General features: G+C 49.3%; 1 protein-coding gene across 1 annotated transcript in view; it reads left to right on the plus strand.

Moving 5' to 3' along the window:
• Nucleotides 1–8,485: 8,485 nt before the first annotated feature.
• The window catches only part of LOC132761684 (zinc finger protein 850-like), a 49,574-nt gene continuing 34,248 nt past the window's right edge, over nt 8,486–23,811 (plus strand). The window contains exon 1 of the mRNA XM_067463202.1: nt 8,486–8,539. The gene's annotated coding sequence lies outside the window, so the exon portion shown is untranslated. The remainder of the gene's footprint in view (nt 8,540–23,811) is intronic.

A 23,811-nucleotide genomic window follows, 5' to 3' on the forward strand; every position in this document is an offset into this window, starting at 1 on the left:
TGGAGAAGACAATTATGCTGGGGAAAGTGGAAGGTAAAAGGAAGAGGGGCCGACCAAGGGCAAGATGGATGGATGGCATCCTGGAAGTGACTGGACTGACCTTGAAGGAGCTGGGGGTGGTGACGGCCGACAGGGAGCTCTGGCGTGGGCTGGTCCATGAGGTCACGAAGAGTCGGAGACGACTGAATGAATGAACAACAACACAACTCTCAAATGACAAAATCAATTTTCTTGAGTGAAGGTTACTCCTTGGGCTAGTAGACCTCCAGAGAAGGCAACTCACTCCACCTGACTCCCAGGAAGTCTAAATGAGGTTTGGAAGGGACCCAAAATATCATCCAGTGTGCCCCCCCCCCCCTTCTTGCCATGCTGGAATACACAATCCAAGTGTCTTAACTAGGTTGTGCTCTGCCTCCAGCCCCGAGGAGAGGCCCTGAAGATCTAGAGTAATAATAATAAGTAAGAGAATGTGACCCAGCTTCTGTTCTTGATTGGAGAGTGTGGTTCCTTCCTGTGTGAGGGTGTGGGGGAAAGGGAGGCCAGGAAGGCCCTCCTGGGGTCTCCCCCCACCCCTTCTGGGGAGGGGGCTTCCTTCCTAAGGAAGTAATGCTACCCCTCTATTCTGCTCTGGTTAGACCACTTTACCTGGAATATTGTGTCCAATTCTGGGCACCACAATTCAAGAGAGATATTGACAAGCTGGAATGTGTCCAGAGGAGGGCGACTAAAATGATCAAGGGTCTGGAGAACAAGCCCTATGAGGAGCGGCTTAAGGAGCTGGGCATGTTTAGCCTGAAGAAGAGAAGGCTGAGAGGAGATATGATGAGAGCCATGTATAAATATGTGATAGGAAGCCACAGGGAGGAGGGAGCAAGCTTGTTTTCTGCTTCCCTGGAGACTAGGACGCAAGGGAACAATGGCTTCAAACTACAAGAGAGGAGATTCCATCTGAACATTAGGAAGAACTTCCTGACTGGGAGAGCCGTTCAGCAGTGGAACTCTCTGCCCCGGAGTGTGGTGGAGTCTCCTTCTTTGGAAGCTTTTAAGCAGAGGCTGGATGGCCATCTGTCAGGGGTGATTTGAATGCAATATTCCTGCTTCTTGGCTCAGCCTTCCCTAAGGTCCAGCTCTCACATCCGTTGGTGACTACAGGGAATACCATGGCTTTGACTATGCGGATCTTTGTTGCCAGTGTGATGTCTCAGGGTTGGACTGGATGGCCCATGAGGTCTCTTCCAACTCTTTGATTCTATGATTCCTTCCTTCCTGGGCTGGGAGCAGCAGGGCATCCCTCCTGGGGCTCCCGGGGTCTCCCCCCCAAGGCCCCCCCCCCGGCCCTGCTCAGCCTCCCAGGCCAGCCAGGAAAGAGCGGGGGCCTCCAAGGGATTCAGGCCAGGCAGACCCAGAAGAGACCCTTTGGGGTTGTTATTGCACTGGGGTGTCAGCTGTATTAAGATCACTCTGACCAAAAGGTCATGAGTTCGAAGCCAGCCCTGGTTGGAGTGGGTTTCCAACCATTGTGCAGCCTGTTGTCAACCTTTGCAACCCGAAAGACAGTTGCATCTGTCAAGGAGGAAAATAAGGTACCACCTTAAAAGTGTGGGGAGGCTAAAATTAACTAATTTATGAGGCCATAAAGAAGCACTGGTCCCATAAATGTAGCGGGGGGGGGGGCTTGAGGGGCTTCAGCCCCCTCCCCCCCAAAAAAAATTCTCATGGTGGTTCATGAAAAGGCCTTATTGGTGCATTATTTAAACTGTTATGTTTATTCATATCATGATCTGATCACCATACTCAATATATCCCATATGCATGGGGGTATTGGGGTAATGATACAAAAGGTTTGCTAGGGTAGACCCTCTTTCACTCAGACACAGCCCCCCCGAAACTCAGCTCCCCCCCCCCCCCCCCGAATCGAAATCCTGGCTACAGGCCTGAGTGGTCCATTTAGTTTTCTTGGCAAGGATACTGGGGTGGTTTGCCATTGCCTTCCCCAAGGATCACGCTTAGTCTGACCTCTCTGCCACGACCGTCCCGTCTTGGGTGGCCCTTCATGGTTTCGCTCATGACATCATTGAGCTGCTCAAGCTCCAGTGCCACAACACGGCAGTGATCCAGGAAATCAGAAGACGCTTCCTTCTTGGGAGGAGAGCAATGTCCATTCTCGATAAAATAGTAAAGAGTAGAGACATCAGACTGGCAACAAAGATCCATTGCCTAGTCAAAGCCATGGTCTTCCCTGTAGTAACCTCCGGATGTGAGAGCTGGACCTTAGGGAAGGCTGAGCGAAGGAAGAGAGATGCTTTTGAGCTGTGGTGCTGGAGGAAAGTGCTGAGAGTGCCTTGGACTGCGAGAAGATCCAACCAGTCCATCCTCCAGGAAATAAAGCCCGGCTGCTCACTGGAGGGAAGGAGACTAGAGGGAAAGTTGAAGTCCGTTGGCCTTTACTTACTTACTTAGGCGATCCCTCGTTGGACGTGTAAAATGGTCTTCCATTATGGATTTCCTTGTGGGTCCGTATGTGGCTGTGGAGCCCTATTCTTGCTCTGCATCTTCTTCCGCAGTGAGGGCATTGGTTTCCAGGTGGAAGGCGGTCCCGGTCGGGGTTGGCTTGACGCACCTTCCTCCTGGCACGTTTCTCTCTTTCACCCTCCACTCGTGCCTCCTCGAATTCTGCAGCACTGCTGGTCACAGCTGTCCTCCAGCTGGAGCGCTCAAGGGCCAGGGCTTCCCAGTTCTCAGTGTCTATGCCAGAGTTTTTAAGGTTGGCTTTGAGCCCATCTTTAAATCTCTTTTCCTATCCACCAACATTCCGTTTTCCGTTCTTGAGTTCGGAGTAGAGCAACTGCTTTGGGAGACGGTGGTCAGGCATCCGGACAGCGTGGCCGGCCCAGCGGAGTTGATGTTGGAGGACCATTGCTTCAATGCTGGTGGTCTTTGCTTCTTCCAGCACACTGACGTTTGTCCGCTTGTCTTCCCAGGAGATTTGCAGGATTTTCCGGAGGCAGCGCTGATGGAATCGTTCCAGGAGCTGCATGTGACGTCTGTAGACAGTCCACGTCTCACAGGCATAGAGCAGGGTTGGGAGGACAATGGCTTTATAGACAAGCACCTTGGTCTCCCTACGGATGTCCCGGTCCTCAAACACTCTCTGCTTCATTCGGGAAAATGCTGCACTTGCAGAGCTCAGGCGGTGTTGTATTTCGGCGTCGATGTTGACTTTGGTGGAGAGGTGGCTGCCAAGGGAGCGGAAATGGTCCACATTTTCTAATGTTACACCATTAAGCTGTATTACTGGCATTGGAGAGGGATTGGCTTGTGACTGCTGGAACAGCACCTTGGTTTTCTCAATGTTCAGTGACAGGCCGAGTTTCTCGTATGCTTCTGCGAAGGTGTTTAGAGTGGCTTGTAGATCTTCTTCTGAATGCGCACAGACGACATTGTCATCAGCATACTGGAGTTCTATAACAGATGTTGTTGTAACCTTGGTTTTGGCTTTCAGTCTGCTGAGGTTGAATAGCTTGCCGTCTGTCCGATAGATGATTTCCACTCCGGTGGGAAGCTTCCCATCAACAAGGTGAAGTATCATAGCGATGAAGATGGAGAATAGAGTTGGGGCGATAACACACACACATTGGCCACATCATGAGGAGACAGGAAAGCCTAGAGAAGACAATGATGCTGGGGAAAGTGGAAGGCAAAAGGAAGAGGGGCTGACCAAGGGCAAGATGGATGGATGGCATCCTTGAAGTGACTGGACTGACCTTGAAGGAGCTGAGGGTGGTGATGGCCGACAGGGAGCTCTGGCGTGGGCTGCTCCATGAGGTCATGAAGAGTCGGAGACGACTGAACGAATGAACAACAACACAACTCTCAAATGACAAAATCAATTTTCTTGAGTGAAGGTCACTCCTTGGGTTAGGAGACCTCCAGAGAAGGCGACTCACTCCACCAGACTCCTGGGAAATGTATATGAGGTTTGGAAGGGACCTGAAATACCATCTAGTGTGACCCCCCCCTCCCCCTTCTTGCCATCCTGGAATACACAATCCAAGTGTCTTAACTGGGTTGTGCTTGGCCTCCAGCCCTGAGAAGAGGCCCCAAAAATCTAGAGCAGGGGTCCACAAACTTTTTAAACAGAGGGCCAGGTCGCAGTCCCTCAAACTGTTGGAGGGCCAGATTATAATTTGGAAAAAAAATGAATCCCTATGCACGCTGCACATATGTTATTTGTAGTGTAAAAAAACACTTAAAAACAATACAATAATTAAAATGAGGAACAATGTTAACAAGTTTTTTCGGGCTATATGGCCATGTTCTAGTGGCATTTCTCCTGACGTTTCGCCTGCATCTATGGCAAGCATCCTCAGAGGTGAGGTCTGCTGGAACTGGGAAAAAAGGGGTTTATATACCTGTGGAATGACCAGGGTGAGACAAAGGGCTTTTGTAAGTTGGGCTAGGTGTGAATCTTTCAACTGCCCACCTTGATTAGCATACAATGGGCTGACTGTGCCTGGGGCAAACTCTTCTTGAAGGGTGATTAGATGTCCCTGCCTGTTTTTCTCTCTGCTGTTTTTGCTGTTGCAATTTTAGAGTTTTTTTAATACTGGTAGCCAGATTTTGTTCATTTTCATGGTTTCTTCCTTTCTGTTGAAATTGTCCACATGTTTGTGGATTTCAATGGCTTCTCTGTGTAGCCTGACAGCTCCAGCTCCAGCAGACCTCACCTCTGAGGATGCCTGCCATAGATGCAGGCGAAACGTCAGGAGAAATGCCTCTAGAACATGGCCATATAGCCCGAAAAAAACCCACAAGAACTGAGTGATTCCAGCCATGAAAGCCTTCGACAATACAATGCATTTAACTATCGACAGCTCAGGAAACCAGGGTGTATAAACTTATTAGTATTTCAATGGAAAATGTGGGCCTGCTTTTGGCTGATGAGATAGGATTGTTATTGTTATGTGCTTTCAAGTCATTTCAGACTTAGGTTGACCCTGAACGAGGGCCGGGTAAATGACCTTGGAGGGCCGTATCCAGACCCCGGGCCTTAGTTTGAGGACCCCTGCTCTAGAGTAATAATAATAAGTAAGAGAATGTGACCCAGTTTCCGTTCCTGATTGGAGAGCGTGGTTCCTTACTGTGTGAGGGTGCGGGGCTTGCATGTGGGGGGAAGGGAGGCCAGGAAGGCCCTCCTGGGGTCCCCCCTCACTTTTGAGTCCTGGGGGGCATTCCTTCCTTGGGTGGAAAGAGCGGGGGCCTCAAGGGGTCTCAAGCCAGGCAGACCCAGAAGGGGCCCCTTGGGGTTGTTATTGCTGTTCTGGGGCCTGTGCCATCCCCTTGATTAGCATTTGATAGCCTGGCAGTGCCTGGAGCAAACTTTTGTTGAGAGTTGATTAGATGTCCTTGTTTGTTTCCTCTCTGTTGTTGTGCTGTTGAAATTTTTGAGTTTTTTAATTGTGGCACAACCGGGATTGTGGCGCAGCTGGCTGAGTGTCAGCTGCATTAAGATCACTCTGACCAAAAGGTCATGAGTTCGAAGCCAGCCCGGTCTGGAGTGGGCGTCCAGCCATTGTGTAGCCCGTTGTTGACCTTTGCAACCCGAAAGACAGTTGCATCTGTCAAGTAGGAAAATAAGGTACCACCTTGTGTGGGAGGCTAAATTTAACTAATTTATGAGGCCATAAAGAAAGAAGACTCCGGGGAATGTGGAATGTGGAAGAACTTCATCGGTGTCGCTGATGGACGATGGAAAGCAGCAGCTCCCCTGGCGGCCAGAAGAAAAAAAAAAGTTAAATAGCCTTGATGTATTTGTCTGTTAAATGTTGTCTGTCAAACTGGTATTGAATGTTTGCCATATATATGTGTTTACTGTAATCCGCCCTGAGTCCCCTGCGGGGTGAGAAGGGCGGAATAGAAGAACTGTAAATAAATAAATAAATAATAAATAAATAAATAATACTGTTAGCCAGATTTTGTTCATTTTCACGGTTTCCTCCTTTCTGTTGAGATTGTCCACATGCCTCTTGTGTATTTGAGTGGCTTCTCTGTGTAGCCTGACATGGGTGTTGTGAGAGTGGTCCAGCATTTCTGTGTCCATTTGATTGCCTGGCAGTGCCTGGAGCAATCTTTTGTTGAGAGTTGATTAGATGTCCTTGTTTGTTTCCTCTCTGCTGTTTTGCTGTTGAAATTTTAGAGTTTTTTAAATACTGTTAGCCAGATTTTCTTCATTTTCATGGTTTCCTCCTTTCTGTTGAGATTGTCCACATGCTTCTTGTGGATTTCAATGGCTTCTCTGTGTAGCCTGACATGGGTGTTGTGAGAGTGGTCCAGCATTTCTGTGTCCTCCAATAATAACAACCTGCTGTGCCCAGGTTGGTTCATCTGGTGCTCTGCTCTGGCTGACCTCTCTGATTCTGGCCATGAAAGCTTGGACAATGCATGGGACCCCTTCTTGGGGTGAGGATGGGAAGATTCCATCTGAACATGAGGAAGAACTTCCTGACTGTGAGAGCCGTTCCGCAGTGGAACTCTCTGCCCTGGAGTGTGGTGGAGGCTCCTTCTTTGGAAGCTTTGAAACAGGCTGGATGGCCATCTGTCAGGGGTGATTTGAATGCAATATTCCTGCTTCTTGGCAGAATGGGGTTGGACTGGATGGCCCATGAGGTCTCTTCCAACTCTGATTCTAGGATTCTATGAGGCTGGATGGCCATCTGTCAGGGGTGCTTTGAATGCAATATTCCTGCTTCTTGGCAGAATGGGGTTGGACTGGATGATGGCCCAGGAGGTCTCTTCCAACTCTTTGATTCTATGACCCGTAAGAGTTTGGCTCTTCCTAGGAGACTGAACAATGGCTTCAAACTACAACAGAGGAGATTCCATCTGAACATGAGGACTGTGACTGTGAGAGCCGTTCAGCAGTGGAACTCTCTGCCCCAGGGGGAGTGTGGTGGAGGCTCCTTCTTTGGAGGCTTTGAAGCAGAGGCTGGATGGCGATCTGTCAGGGGTGCTTTGAATGCAATATTCCTGCATCTTGGCAGAATGGGGTTGGACTGGATGGCCCATGAGGTCTCTTCCAACTCTGATTCTAGGATTCTATGAGGCTGGATGGCCATCTGTCAGGGGTGCTTTGAATGCAATATTCCTGCTTCTTGGCAGAATGGGGTTGGACTGGATGGCCCATGAGGTCTCTTCCAACTCTGATTCTAGGATTCTATGAGGCTGGATGGCCATCTGTCAGGGGTGCTTTGAATGCAATATTCCTGCATCTTGGCAGAATGGGGTTGGACTGGATGGCCCATGAGGTCTCTTCCAACTCTGATTCTAGGATTCTATGAGGCTGGATGGCCATCTGTCAGGGGTGCTTTGAATGCAATATTCCTGCTTCTTGGCAGAATGGGGTTGGACTGGATGGCCCATGAGGTCTCTTCCAACTCTGATTCTAGGATTCTATGAGGCTGGATGGCCATCTGTCAGGGGTGCTTTGAATGCAATATTCCTGCTTCTTGGCAGAATGGGGTTGGACTGGATGGCCCATGAGGTCTCTTCCAACTCTGATTCTAGGATTCTATGAGGCTGGATGGCCATCTGTCAGGGGTGATTTGAATGCAATATTCCTGCTTCTTGTCAGAATGGGATTGGACTGGATGGCCCATGAGGTCTCTTCCAACTCTAGGATTCTATGACTGTGAAAGCTGTTGAGCAGTGGAACTCTCTGCCCTGGAGTGTGGTGGGGGCTCCTTCTTTGGAAGCTTTTAAGCAGAGGCTGGGTGGCCATCTGTCAGGGGTGATTTGAATGCAATATTCCTGCTTCTTGGCAGAATGGGGATGGACTGGATGATGGCCCAGGAGGTCTCTTTCAACTCTTTGAGCCTATGATTCTATGGCTCTTCTGGGGGGTGGGCCCTTCCCCTCCCTCCTTCTCTCTCTCCTCCTGAGAGTTCAGCCTGGGAATGATCCCTAGCCTGGGCTTTGGAGCTGCTTGAGCCTCACCAGGGAGAAGGGAGGGCCGCGCCTTCCCTGCAGCCAAGACAGCCTGGCAGGAGAGAGAAGGAAGGAAGGAAAGAGGGAGGGAAGCCCAGAGAGAAAGGGAGGGAGGGAGGGAGGGAGGGAGGAGGGCCCCCCAAAGGCCATCCAGCCCCGCCCCCTTTGCAGCGAAGGCCACGCCCCCTTTGTAAGCCACGCCCCCTTTGCGCCAGAAAGGCACCGACGCCTCCAAGGCCACGCCCCCTTTGCGTCAGAAAGGCGCCGACTCCTCCAAGGCCACGCCCCTTTTTAAGCCACGCCCCCTTTGCGTCAGAAAGGCACCGACGCCTCCAAGGCCACGCCCCCTTTGCGTCAGAAAGGCGCCGACTCCTCCAAGGCCACGCCCCTTTGTAAGCCACGCCCCCTTTGCGTCAGAAAGGCACCGACGCCTCCAAGGCCACGCCCCCTTTGCGCCAGAAAGGCGCCGACGCCTCCAAGGCCACGCCCCCTTGTTTCGCCGCCATTTCTGCGAGGAAGACAACAAGGAAGGAAGGAGAAGCAGAAGGAGGAGAAGGTGAGGGGTTTGGCCTGAGTCTCTCCCTCTCCCTCCTTCTCTATTTTCCAACCGGGGCTCATTTCGGGAGGAAGGGGAGGAGAAGAGAGGGAGGGAGACCTTCCTTTCCCAACTCAGCCGCGGCCTCCTCCTTCCTGAGGGGCCAGGCCTTAAGAGAGAGAGAGAGAGGGAGAGAGTTCTAGGTTCTTGTGGGTTTTTTCGGGGTATAGGGCCATGTTCTAGATGCATTCTCTCCTGACGTTTCGCCTGCATCTCTGGCAAGCATCCTCAGAGGTAGTGAGGTCTGTTGGAATTAGGAAAAAGGGTTTATATATCTGTGGAATGGCCGGGGTGGGGCAAGGAGCCCTTCTCTGCTGGAGCTAGGTGTGAATGTTTCAACTGACCACCCTCATTAGCATTAGAAGGCCTGGCTGAGTCTGGGAAAATCTTTTGTTGAGAGGTGTTAAGATGTGCCTGGTTGTATTGTCGAAGGCTTTCATGGCTGGAATCACTAGTTTCTTGTGGGTTTTTTCGGGCTATATGGCCATGTTCTAGAGGCATTCTCTCCTGACGTTTCGCCTGCATCTATGGCAAGCATCCTCAGAGGTAGTGAGGTCTGTTGGAACTAGGAAAAAAGGTTTATATATCTGTGGAATGGCTGGGGTAGGGCAAAGAGCTCTTCTCTGCTGGAGCTAGGTGTGAATGTTTCAACTGACCACCTTCATTAGCATTTGAAGGCCTGGCTGAGCCTGGGGGAATCTTTTGTTGAGAGGTGTTAAGATGTACCTGGTTGTTTCCTCTCTGCTGTTTTGCTGTTGTGATTTTAGAGAGAGTTCTGCTGTGACCCACCTTGAGGCACAAGGGCAGGTGGGCTAGAGACACAACGATTGTTATTGTCTTCTTGAAGGCTTTTATCAAATCGCTCCTGACACGTTTTGTTTTTTTTTTTTTAAAAAAAGGCCGGAATCCTTGGGTTGCTGAGAGTGTTTTCAGGCTGTGTGGCGAACATGTTCCCGCAGCACTCTCTCCTGACGTTTTGCCTGCTGCATCTTCAGAGGTGCAGTTGGAGGTCAAGGGAGAGGGGTGTGCAGAATATCTCTGGGATGACCAGGGTCAGAGGAAAGATCCCTCCTTTGTGTCAAGGAGTGGTGAATGTTGCAGCATTGGGCCCACACCCAAGCCACATTCCCAAACTGCCCTCCCTGACCACTCCCCACACCCAAAATGCCCCCCCCCTGCACCCAAGCCTCAATCCCAAGCTGCCCTGCCTTCCCACTGCTCACACCAAAACACCGCTGAGCAACTCACACCCAAGCCGCCCTCCACGTCCAAGGCAGCTTCCCTGCCCACTCCCCACACCCAAGCTGCCCTCCCTGCTCAATCATAGAATCCTAGAGTTGGAAGAGACCTCATGGGCCATCCAATCCAACCCCATTCTGCCAAGAAGCAGGAATATTGCATTCAAATCACCCCTGACAGATGGCCATCCAGCTCCTGTTTAAAAGCTTCCAAGAAGGAGCCTCCACCACACTCTGGGGCAGAGAGTTCCACTGCTGAACGGCTCTCACAGTCAGGAAGTTCTTCCTCATGTTCAGGTGGAATCCTCCTCTCTTCATTCCCCACACACACACTGCATTCCCAAGCTGCCCTTCCTGCCCACTCCCCACACCCAGTTAGTTCACCAGGCACTCTCCCTGCCCACTTCTCCACACCCAAGCCCCCTCCCTTCCTTTCCCACTCCCCACCCTCCAGCTGACCTCCCTTCCCACTTATCATACCCAAGCCGGACTCCCTGCCCACTCCCCACACCCAAGCCGCATTCCCAAGCTTCTCTCCCTGCCCACTCCCCACACCTAAGCCACCCTCACTGCCCAAGCTCCAGGCCCAAGCCGGCCTCCCTGTCCACTCCCACACCCAAGCCAGAATCCCAAGCACTCCTCCTTGCCCACTCCCCACACCAAAACTGCCCTCCCTGCCCACCCCCCACAATCAAGTCGCCCTCCCTTCCCACTTATCCTACCCAAGCTGCCCTCCCACCCCCATTCCCAAGGGCCCTTCCCCTGCCCACTCATCACACCCAAGGGGACTTCCCTGCCCTCTCCCTACTACCAAGATGCCATCCCTACCTACTTCCCAGACCCATGCTGCCCTTCCCACCCACTCCCCACACCCAAGGCACCCTCTATGCCCACTTCTCCACACCCAAGGCCCCACCCTTCCCACTCCTCACACCCAAGATGCCCTCCCACAATCCCAAGCACTCCTCCTTGCCCACTCCCCAGACCAAAACTTCCCTCTCTGCCCACTCCCCACAATCAAGTCGCCCTCCCTTCCCACTTATCATACCTGAGCTGCCCTCCCACCCCCATTCTCAAGGGCCCTTCCCCTGCCCACTCCCTGCACCCAAGCTGTAATCCCAAGTCAACCCCCCCCCCCTGCCCACACCCAAGGGGCCTTCCCAGCGCACTCCCCCCTGCCCACACCCAAGCAGTACTCCCAAGGTGCCCTCCCTGAATACTTCTCACACTAATGCTGCCCACTCTCCACACTCAAGCTGCTCTCTCTGCACACACCCCACAACAAAACCACCCTCCCAGCCCACACCCATGCTGTCCTCACTGCTCATTCCCCACACACACTGCATTCCCAAGCTGCCCTTCCGTGCCCACCCCCCACACCCAAGCCACAATCCCGAGTTTCCCTCCCTACCCACTCCTCACACGCAAACCATCCTCCCTGCCCCCACCCAAAGGGCCTTCCTTGCCCACTACCCACACCCAAGTCGCACTCCGTGCCCACTCCCCACAACCAAATTCCCCTCCCTGCCCAGACCCATGGGGCCCTCCCTGCTCATTCCCCCCCACACACGCTGCATTCCCAAGCTGCCCTCCCTGCCCACTCCCCACACCTAGTTAGTTCACCAGGCATCCTCCCTGCCCACTTCTCCACACCCAAGCCCCCTCCCTCCCTTCCTTTCCCACTCCCCACCCTCCAGCTGACCTCCCTTCCCACTTATCATACCCAAGCCGGACTCCCTGCCCACTCCCAAGGGGCCTTCCGTGCCCACCCCCCACACCCAAGCCGCATTCCCAAGCTGCATTCCCAAGCTTCTCTTCCTACCCACTCCCCACACCTAAGCTGCCCTCCTTGCCCACCCCCCACACCAAGCTGCCCTCACTGCCCAAGCCCCACACCCAAGCCACATTCCCAAGCTGCTTTCTCTGCCCACTCCCCACACTCAAGCTGCCTAACCCAATCCCCACACCAAAACCGCCCTCCCTGCACCCAAGCCCCCCCCCCCCCGTGGCACAGTGGGTTAGACCCCTGTGCCAGCAGGAATGAAGCCCAACAGGTCGCAGGTTCGAATCCGGGGAGAGGCTAATGAGCTCCCTCTATCAGCTCCAGCTCCTCATGCAGGGACATGAGAGAAGCCTCCCACAAGGATGGTAAAAACATCAAATCATCCCGTCGTCCCGTGGGCTACATCCTTGCAGATGGCCAATTCTCTCACACACAGAAGCGACTTGCAGTTTCTCAAGTCGCTTCTGACAGGACAAAAAAAAAACAAAAACCCAAGCCGCAATCGCAAGCATCCCTCCCTCCCTACTCCCAAGGGGCCATAGAATCATAGACTCAAAGAGTTGGAAGAGACCTCATGGGCCATCCGGTCCAACCCCATTCTGCCAAGAAGCAGGAATATTGCATTCAAAGCACCCCTGACAGATGGCCATCCAGCCTCTGCTTAAAAGCTTCCAAAGAAGGAGCCTCCACCACACTCCGGGGCAGAGAGTTCCACTGCTGAACGGCTCTCACAGTCAGGAAGTTCTTCCTCATGTTCAGATGGAATCTCCTCTCTTGTAGTTTGAAGCCATTGTTCCGCGTCTAGTCTCCAAGGAAGCAGAAAACAAGCTTACTCCCTCCTCCCTGTGGCTTCCTCTCACATATTTATACATGGCTATCATATCTCCTCTCAGCCTTCTCTTCTTCAGGCTAAAGATGCCCAGCTCCTTAAGCCGCTCCTCATAGGGCTTGTTCTCCAGATCTTTGATCATTTGAGTCGCCCTCCTCTGGACACATCCCAGCTTGTCAATATCTCTCTTCAATTGTGGTGCCCAGAATTGGACACAATATTCCAGGTGTGGTCTAACCAAAGTGGAATAGAGAATGGGGACCATGACTTCCCAAATCTAGACACTAGGCTCCTCTTGATGCAGGCCAAAATCCCTGCCCACTCCGCACAACCAAACCACCCTCCCTGCCTGGACCCATGGGCCCCTCCCTGCTCATTCCCCACACACAAGCTGCATTCCCAAGCTGTCCTTCCAGCCCCCTCCCTGCACTCAAGGCACCCTCTCTGCCCACTTCGCTACACCCGAACTGCGCTTCCTGCCCACTCCCCACACCCAAGGCACACTCCCTTCCCACTCCCCACACCCAAGCCCTCCCTTCGCACTCTTGACACCCAGCCCCCTCCTCGTGGCCGACTCTGGAACTCCCTCCCCAAGGACATCAGACTAGCCCCAACGTTGGCAGTCTTTAGGAAGAGCTTGAAGACCTGGCTGTTCCAGTGTGCCTTTCCAGAACAGGAAACTCCAGCAATATGTCCCAGAAGCACTTTACCAGAGGTTTAAGATTGCCTGCACATCGCACCTACCCTAAAATCCTTACATTTCACCTGTCATGTCCAGCACTTTGAATTTATTCATTACATTTTGGCCCGGCCCTTAGTTTTAAATGTGTCGTGATGTATTGTTTTGATGCTTTACTGTTATTGCTTTAATGTTTATTGGTTTGCTTTATGAGTTTTATTGTTGTGTTTGTTATGCTGTTGATTTATTGAGGGCCTTGGCCTTTGTGAGCTGCGCCAAGTCCTTCGGGAGGTATTTATTTATCGTGTCATCAACAACCATACCATTGTATTACATTTCTAACAGAACAAAACAAACACACAGATTAAAAAAAAAAACCCCACAGATTTTGCAAACTTGGTAGTTGGTTAAATGTCCTTTGACCAGTCTCTGGCCCCTTGGAGTGCCTCTGGTGTTGCCGCAAGGAGGTCCTCCCTTGTGCATGTGGCAGGGCTCAGGGTGCATTGCAGTGGTTTGCTCTTCTCTGCACTCGCATGCCGTGGATTCCACCCTGTAGCCCCATTTCTGAAGGTTGGCTCTGCATCTTGTGGTGCCAGAGCGCAGTCTGTTCAGCGCCTTCCAAGTCGCCCAGTCTTCTGTGTGCCCAGGGGGGAGTCTCTCATCTGGTATCACCCATGGATTGAGATGCTGGGTTTGGGCCTGCCACTTTTGGACTCTCGCTTGCTGAGGTGTTCCAGCGAGTGTCTCTGTAGATCTAAGAACACTATGTCTTGATTTAAGTTGTTGACGTTCTGGCTGATACCCAAACAGGGGATGGGCTGGAGATGTCTCTGTCTTGGTCCTTTCACTATTGGCTGCTACTTCCCGGCGGATGTCAGGTGGTGCAATACCGGCTAAGCAGTGTAATTTCCCCAGTGGTGTGGGGCGCAGACACCCCGTGATAATGCGGCATGTCTCATTAAGAGCCACATCTACTGTTTTAGTGTGGTGAGATGTGTTCCACACTGGGCATGCATACTCAGCAGCAGAGTAGCGTAGCGCAAGGGCAGATGTCTTCACTGTGTCTGGTTGTGATCCCCAGGTTGTGCCAGTCAGCTTTTGTATGATATTGTTTCTAGCGCCCACTTTTTGCTTGATGTTCAGGCAGTGCTTCTTGTAGGTCAGAGCATGGTCCAGAGTGACTCCTCCCAGGTATTTGGGTGTGTTGCAATGCTCCAGTGGGATTCCTTCCCAGGTAATCCTCAGAGCTCAGGATGCTTGTCTCAGTAGCAACCTCAGAAGCAGAAGCTTCGGGAGATAATAATAATAATAATAATAATAATAATAATAATAATAATAATAATAATAGCCACCCTGTTTTTCCGTTCATAGAATTCTTTCTCACACTGTCTGTAACCTGTCGTGAGGCAATGTTGAAACAGGGCTGTGATGTCTTCTGGGAAATTCCGGTTAATGAGTGCGATGGTGTCTGCTGGGGGGCCCTTGGTGAATAGAGACACACATCCAAGCTGGTCCTTTTGTCATTGGTGTTGAGTTTGAGATACCTGATTCTTTTTTCTATGAAGTGGGCTGAGTCCTTAGTGTCGTGTGTACTGCGCCCAATACAGTTTTGTAGTTGTGCGGCCAGAAATTTTGCCAAAATGTATCTGGGGGATCCAGTGGCGCTCACTGTGAGTCTGACCGGAGTGGGGTTCTCATGGATTTTTGGAAGTCCAAAAGCCTAGAAGGGAGGGTTTCTGATCTGTGTAGATCTGTGTATCCTTGCAAGGGTCTTGCTCTGCTGTAAGACTCTGCTGCTAAGATGAATTGAGGAGTTCTTGATCAGAGTGTTTGTTTTTCCTGCAGGTTTTGTTGGTTGGATCCTGACGATGCCAGCCACAGATGCAGGTAAAATGGTAGGAGAGAATGCTGCTGGAACATGGCCATAAAGCGGGGGTTGTTGTAGGTTTTTATTATTTATTTATTTATTTATTTATTTTGTATACTTCTGCCCCACCCTTCTCAACCCCCGAGAGGGGACTCAGGGCGGCTTACAAAAAGGCACATCTTGGTGCCTGCACAAATACAATAACATATAAAACCAGCAATTAAATGGTCAACAATTAAAAACAATTAAAACAACAATATACCACACAATCAATAGCCAATCTCAGACACAGCGTTCGCCACTCAGAGTTCATATTTCGTTCCACCTTGTCCAGTTCCTATCCATCGTCACAGTCCCTTATTCATCTGCCAGATTGCCCAAACGCCTGGTCCCACATCCATGTTTTTAATTTCTTTCTGAAAGAAAGGAGGGATGTTGCTAATCTGATCTCCCCGGGGAGTGAATTCCATAGGTGAGGAGCCACCACTGAGAAGGCCCTGCTCCTCGTCCCCGCCAATCTCACTTGTGACAGAAGTGGGGTCGAGAGCAGGGTCTCCCCAGAGGATCTCAGACTCCGAGATGGGACGTAAAGGGAGATGCGTTCGGAGAGATACGCTGGGCCGGAACCGTATAGGGTTTTGTAGGTCAAAACCAGCACTTTGAATTGTGCTCGGAACTGGATCGGCAGCCAGTGGAGCTGATATAACAGGAGGGTGGTATGCTCCCTGTATAACGCTCCAGTGAGAAATCAGGCTGCCTCCCGCTGGACTAGTTGGAGTTTCCGAACAGTCTTCAAAGGCAACCCCACGTAGAGTGTGTTGCAGTAATCTATCCGGGATGTAACAAGAGCATGGACCACCATGGCCAGATCCGACTTCCCAAGATACGGGTGCAGCTGGCGCACAAGTTTTAATTGTGCAAAAGCTCTCCCGGCCACCGACGAGACCTGGAGTCCAGGATCACTCCCAAGCTGCGAATCTGCGTCTTCAGGGTTTTTGGGCTGTATGGCCATGTTCTAGAAGCATTCTCTCCTGACCTTTAGCCTGCATCTGTGTCAGCCATCCTCAGAGGCTGGACATAAAGCCATTGACGATATATGGGGCTATTGTATCAGTATTGTTGGTTTTTCTATTTTTCCACCTGTTCTCATTACTTTCCTTGCAATTTGCTGGTCTCAACTTAAAAAAATCATAAGGATTAATTAGACAGTCAAAATAAAGCCAAGGTGTCACTTCCTCAGTCTCCCAGGTGGAGAAGTTTGGTTTTTGGATACCCGACCTGCCTTCCTTATTTCCTTCCTTCCTTCCTTCCACCCTTTTACTTCCTTCTCCGTCCCTCACTTCTCCTTTCTTTCCCTTCTTTACCTCCTTCCTTCCTTCCTTCCTTCCTTCCTTCCTTCCTTCCTTCCTTCCTTCCTTCCACCCTTTTACTTCCTTCTCCCTCCCTCACTTCTCCTTTCTTTCCCTTCTTTACCTCCTTCCTTCCTTCCCCTCTTTCCTTCTCCTCATACACACGTCACCTTTCTTTCCCAGTGACATCACAGAGGGCCACTTCACCTGGCAACAGCCTTTGTGTCACAAATGAACAAACATGCAGACATATTTTAATTTTTATATCTGTAAATATATGCTAGTTTTTTGCCCTGTGTACAAAGAAACCTACAACCTTCTTTCCACCAACTGCCACTGTAAGAAGCCGACTGTTAAAAAGAAAGGGGTGTTAGAAAGGGGTGGTTGGCCCTAGTAAGGGTTACTAGGCCCTTACTAGGCCCTAGTAAGGCCCTAGTAAGTGTTAGAAAGGGGTGGTTGGCCCTAGTAGGCGACTGCCCAAAAATGCTCCTTTCCCCCATTGTTTTGGAAGTTCTGGCCTGCAGCACTTGGGGCAAAGGGACAAAAGCCAGATCCTCCCGGTTTCCTATTGACTTATGAGATTTGTAAGGTTCGTCTTAGGCTAGAAGCAACCTGGGACTCCTTGGTGGCCTCCCATCCAAATCCGAACCAGGGCTGGCCCTGCTTAGACAGAATCGGTTTCAGGAACTGAGGCCAAGTAGCCAGAATATATTATTTGTTATTGTTATTGCGGTTATTAGTAGTAGTAGTGGTGATGCCATTATTATTGTTATCATTATTGTCAGTACTGTGTATTGTTGAAGGCTTTCATGGCCGGAATCACTGGGTTGTTGTCCTCACTACCTCTGAGGATGCTTGCCATAGATGCAGGCGAAACGTCAGGAGAGAATGCCTCTAGAACAGTGGTTCTCAACGTTTCTAATGCCATGACCCCTAAATACAGTTCCTCCCCCACCCCCAAACATAAAATTACTTTCGTTGCTACTTCATAACTGTAATTGTGCTACTGTTATGAATTGGTATGTAAATATCTGATATGCAGGATGTATTTTCATCATTACAAATTGAACATAATTTAAAGCATAGAGATTAATCACCAAAACAGTATGTTTGGGGGAGTATGGACAATGGATGATGGGCTTTGCAGTACCTTCAACAGATTCAGCTCTGACTTCCACAGACCTCTGAGACCCCCCCACGAATGAAAGATCTATACCAAACTTGGCACACAGAACCCCCATAACCAACAAAAAAAATACTGGAGGGGTTTGGCAGTGATTTAGGAGAGATATAGTTCACCTACACCCGGAGAGCAAATGTAAACCCAAATAACCATGGATCTGGACCAAACTTGGCACAAACACTCATTATGCCCAAATGTGAACACAGGTGGAGTTTGGAGAAAATAGACCTTGACATTTGGGAGTTGTAGTTGCTGGGATTTATAGTTCACTTACAATCAAAGAGCATTCTGAACTCCACCAACGATGGAATTGAACCAAACTTAGCACACAAAACACCCATGACCAACAGAAAATACCAGAAGGGTTTTATTTCACCTGCAGTCACTCCAGGAGACTATTATTATACATTATTATTATTATTATTATTATTATTATTAGACTCAGACAGTTGGAAGGGAACCCCAAAGGTCATCTAATCCAACCCCTTCTTTCTGCTAGGCAGGAAGATAGAATTGTTATTATATTATTATTTATTATTATGCATTATTATTATTATTATTATACATTATTATTATTATTATTATTATTCTCAGTTGGAAGGGACCCCAAATGTCATCTAGTCCAGCCCCTCCTTTATGCCAGTCAGAAAAATAAGAGTTACTATTTTATTATTATACATTATTATTATTATTATTATTATTATTATTATTATTATTCTCAGTTTGAAGGGACTCCAAAGGTCATCTAGTCCAGCCCCTTCTTTATGCCAGGCAGGAAAAATAAGAGTTACTATTTTATTATTATACATTATTTATTATTTATTTATTACTTGCACTTATTAACCGCCGCTCTCAGCCCTAGGGCGATTCGTGGCGGTGTACAAAAACATAGAAAAGACAATTTACAATAGGTCAAGACAGCACAACAACATTCTACTACTACATAACATCTACTTATACTAAAAATCCGCTTCGTCTTGTCATGGGGTCATAATCAATCTCATAGTCGTAGTCCATTCCGGTCATCATTTCCAATAACATAGCACTCAGTTGAAGGCCATCTCGAAAAGCCATGTTTTCAGGCCCTTACGAAAGGCCATGAGGGAGGGCGCCTGTCTAACTTCAGCAGGGAGGGAGTTCCACAGCCGGGGGGCCACCACCGAGAAGGCCCGCTCTCTTGTCCCCGCCAGGTGTGCCTGTGAGGCAGGCGGGACCGAGAGAAGGGCCTCCCCAGATGATCTCAAGGTCCTCGTGGGCTCGTAGGCCGAGATGCGGTCTGCAAGGTATTTTGGGCCGGAACCGTTTAGGGCTTTATTATTACATTATTATTATTATTACATTATTATTATTATTATTATTATTATTAGAATTATTATTATTATTCTCAGTTGGAAGGGACCCCAAAGGTCATCTAGTCCAGCCCCTCCTTTATGCCAGGCAGGAAAATAAGAGTTACTATTTTATTATTATACATTATTATTATTATTATTATTATTCTCAGTTGGAAGGGACCCCAAAGGTCATCTAGTCCAGCCCCTCCTTTATGCCAGGCAAGAAAATAAGAGTTACTATTTTATTATTATACATTATTATTATTATTATTATTATTATTATTATTCTCAGTTGGAAGGGACCCCAAAGGTCATCTAGTCCAGCCCCTTCTTTATGCCAAGCAGGAAAAATAAGAGTTACTATTTTATTATTATACATTATTATTATTATTACATTATTATTATTATTATTAGAATTATTATTATTATTCTCAGTTGGAAGGGACCCCAAAGGTCATCTAGTCCAGCCCCTCATGTTCAGATGGAATCTGGAGGCAGAGTTCTTCCTCATGTTCAGATGGAATCTGGAGGCAGAGTCAGTTTTCTATGCCGGCCTTCTCAACCTCAACGAGGGACTCAGGTCGGTTTACAGTACATATCAAATACAATCATATAAAAAACAGCAAATACAAATAATTACATATTAAAATAGTACAACTCAGTACAGTAAAAACATCATTACATCATTACAGTTTCCTACGCCAAATCATCAATCCATTCATAGTCCTAATCATATTCATAGTCACAGTTCATCTTAATTCATCACAGGGAAGGTTCTAGGTTCAGTCCTCGAATGCCGCATTCCAGAGCCATGTTTTTAGCGATTTCCTGAACGTCAGGAGGGAGGGGGCAGATCTAACCTCTAGTGGGAGGGAGTTCCAAAGCCGGGGAGCCACCACCGAGAAGGCCCTGTCTCTCGTCCCCACCAACCGTGATTGTGAGGGTGGTGGGACCGAGAGCAGGACCCCCCCCCCCCCCGGGAGATCTTAGTAGCCTTGATGGCTCATAGGGGAGAATCGTTTAGGGCTTTATAGGTCAAAACCAGCACTTTGAATTGTGCCCGGAAGCTGATCAGCAGCCAGTGGAGCTGGCGTAACAGAGGGGTCGTATGGTCTCTGTACCCTGCTCCTGTTAGCAATCTGGCTGCCGCACGTTGGACTGATTGAAGCTTCTGGGCAGTCTTCAGCGGCAACCCCACATAGAGAGCGTTGCAGTAGTCTATAAACGGGATGTAACCAGAGCGTGGACTACCGTGGCCAAGTCAGACTTCCCAAGGTACGGGCGCAGCTGGTGCACAAGTTTTAATTGTGCAAAAGCTCCCCTGACCACCGCCGAGACCTTTTGCCGCTTGCCACACCCAGCGGGCAGCACAACCCAGGTGAGTGAGGCACCATCACATGGCCTGGCCTCACGGGAAACCCCCTTATTTATTTATTTATTTATTTATTTTCGCTACTTATACCCCGCCCTTCTCACCCCCAAGGGGGGACTCAGGGCGGCTTACAAAAGAAGGCACAATTCGATGCCTATGTCAAAATACATACATACATACAAGCAATTAAACAATTAACAGATTAAAAACATCAATACATAACACAATAGTAAACAATCTCATGGTCAGTGTTCAGAGTTCCATAAATCCATTCCATTACGTCAATACCTGCCCATCATCATGGTCTTTCCTTTAGCTGCCAAAAGCCTGGTCCCATATCCAGGTCTTCAATTTTTTTTTCTGAATGAGAAAAGGGAAGTCGCTGATCTAATCTCCCCGGGGAGTGAGTTCCACAGGTGAGGGGCCACCACCAAGAAGGCCCTGCTCCTCGTCCCCGCCAGCCTCACTTGTGATAGAGGCAGAGTGGAGAGCAGGGCTTCCCCAGAAGATCTTAGACTCCGAGGTGGGACGTAGAGGGAGATCCGTTTGGACAGATACACTGGGCCGGAACCGTATAGGGTTTTGTAGGTCAAAACCAGCACTTTGAATTGTGATCGGAATTGGATCGGCAGCCAGTGGAGCTGACACAACAGGAGGTGGTATGCTCCCTGTATGCCACTCCGGTGAGCAATCTGGCTGCCTCCCGCTGAACTAGTTGGAGTTTCCGAACAGTCTTCAAAGACAACCCTACGTAGAGTGTGTTGCAGTAATCCAGTCGGGATGTGACAAGAACATGGACCAGATCCTTGCCTGGCTTGTGCCGCCCGTTGGGCCTGGCAAGCAGCAAAAGCCAGGCGAGCAAGGCAGCACTGCGTAGCCTGGTGGAGGGGGCGGGGGCCAATGGACATGGCACCGCGACCCCTCTGGGGGTTGCGACCCCCAGGTTGAGAACCGCTGCTCTAGAACATGGCCATATAGCCCAAAAGGACCTACAACAACCCATTGTCAGTACTGTTAATATCGTCTATTAATGTTATTGCTGTTTTGGTCTCACTGCTGTAATTGGTTAAGTGGACGAACACAGAGAGTGCTCACTAATGCTTCCTCTTCATCCTGGAAAGAAGTGACGAGCGGAGTGCCGCAGGGTTCCGTCCTGGGCCCGGTCCTGTTCAACATCTGTATTAATGACTTAGATGAAGGGCTAGAAGGCAGGATCATCAAGTTTGCAGACGACACCAAATTGGGAGGGAGAGCCAATAGTCCAGAGGACAGGAGCAGGATTCAAAACGATCTTGACAGATTAGAGAGATGGGCCAAAACTAACAAAATGAAGTTCAACAGTGACAAATGCAAGATACTCCACTTTGGCAGAAAAAATGAAATGCAAAGATACAGAATGGGGGACAATGCCTGGCTCGAGAGCAGTACGTGTGAAAAAGATCTTGGAGTCCTCGTGGACAACAAGTTAAACATGAGCCAACAATGTGATGTGGCGGCAAAAAAAAGCCAGTGGGATTTTGGCCTGCATCAAGAGGAGCCTAGTGTCTAGATCTAAGGAAGTAATGCTACCCCTCTATTCCGCTTTGGTTAGACCACACCTGGAATATTGCGTCCAATTCTGGGCACCACAATTCAAGAGAGATATTGACAAGCTGGAATGTGTCCAGAGGAGGGCGACTAAAATGATCAAGGGTCTGGAGAACAAGCCCTATGAGGAGCGGCTTAGGGAACTGGGCATGTTTAGCCTGAAGAAGAGAAGGCTGAGAGGAGATATGATAGCCATGTATAAATATGTGAGAGGAAGCCACAGGGAGGAGGAGGGAGCAAGCTTGTTTTCTGCTTCCTTGGAGACTAGGACGCGGAACAATGGCTTCAAACTACAAGAGAGGAGATTCCATCTGAACATTAGGAAGAACTCCCTGACTGTGAGAGCCGTTCAGCAGTGGAACTCTCTGCCCCGGAGTGTGGTGGAGGCTCCTTCTTTGGAAGCTTTTAAGCAGAGGCTGGATGGCCATCTGTCAGGGGTGATTTGAATGCAATATTCCTGCTTCTTGGCAGAATGGGGTTGGACTGGATGGCCCAGGAGGTCTCTTCCAACTCTATGATTCTATGATTTGTAAGCTGCATTGAGTCCTTCGGGAGATGCTAGCGGGGTACAAATAAAGTTTAATAATAATAATAATAACAGGAAAGGAGATTCCACCTGAATATTAAGAATAACTTCCTGACTGTGAATAAGGGCTGTTCAGCAGTGGAACTCTCTGCCCCGGAGTGTGGTGGAGGCTCCTTCATTGGAGGCTTTTAAACAGAGGCTGGATGGCCATCTGTTGGAGGTACTTTGACTACTATTTCTTGACCCAAAGTCAACTTCTCGGCTTCTGCTGTTCTCTTCCATTGACTTCTGCTGTTATCCCCTTCTGTCATAATAGACATCTTCATAAAGCTATATCGTGGCCCTCAATTTTTTTCATGCTGACCAAAAGTTCTCCGGGGGGGGGGGGGGGGGAAATGATCCTATTCAGTCCAGTCTTCCATGTCAGCCAATCCAATACCTTCTTCCCTCCATGGTTGCCACTATCCTGGTCTTCCTCATAGCATCATAGAGTCATAGAATCATAGAGTTGGAAGAATCATAGAATCATAGAATCAAAGAGTTGGAAGAGACCTCATGGGCCATCCAGTCCAACCCCATTCTGCCAAGAAGCAGGAATATTGCATTCAAATCACCCCTGACAAATGGCCATCCAGCCTCATGGGATTGCACCGGGATTGTGGCGCAGCTGGCTGAGTGTCACCTGCATTAAGATCGCTCTGACCAAAAGGTCATGAGTTCGAAGCCAGCCCGGGTTGGAGTGGGTTTCCAACCAATTGTGTGTAGCCTGTTGTCGACCTTTGCAACCCGAAAGACAGTTGTATCTGTCAAGTAGGAAAATAAGGTACCACCTTAAAAAGTGTGAAGGCTAAATGAACTAAATTAACTAAAGGCTAAATTTATGAGGCCATAAAGAAGACTCCAGCAAAGCATTCCAGCGGGGAAGCATGCGGAAATGCGGAAGTGCTTATTTATTTATTTACTTTATTTGTATACCGCCGTTTCTCAGCCTAACCGGCGACTCAACGCGGTTTAAAACAGGATAAAAACAGTCAACAATCTACAATTCAAAACAAAAGAGCACAGTACACAATACACAATATTACATCAGCGTTGCAGATGGACGATGAAAACGACAGCTCCCCAGTGGCCAGAAAAAGTTAAACAGCCTCTGTGTATGTCTGTATATGTTTGTATGTCAAATTGGTATTGAATGTTTGCCATATATGTGCATTGGTTGTAGGAGCCCAAGCTCTTCTGTGACTATCACTGCTGTACTCTAGGCAAACTGGTTTGTTTGTTCAATGGGTGTTATTTGGACGGTAGAAAGTAATGTTTTCACATCCTTCACGAGAGGCGCCAGGTGTCTCTTAGGCACTGTTTTGAAAGTTGGGAGTCGCTTTCTTACTGCATTTGATACAGCATGGGCCATGATTTTATCCTTGTGCTCTTCTTGTCTTGCTGTCAATGATCCTGGTAGTTCAACAAGTGCTTCAAGTGCTGGTCCTTC

Source organism: Anolis sagrei, chromosome 1, assembly GCF_037176765.1.
Source record: "Anolis sagrei isolate rAnoSag1 chromosome 1, rAnoSag1.mat, whole genome shotgun sequence".
In the NCBI taxonomy this organism is placed as follows: Eukaryota; Metazoa; Chordata; class Lepidosauria; order Squamata; family Dactyloidae; genus Anolis; species Anolis sagrei.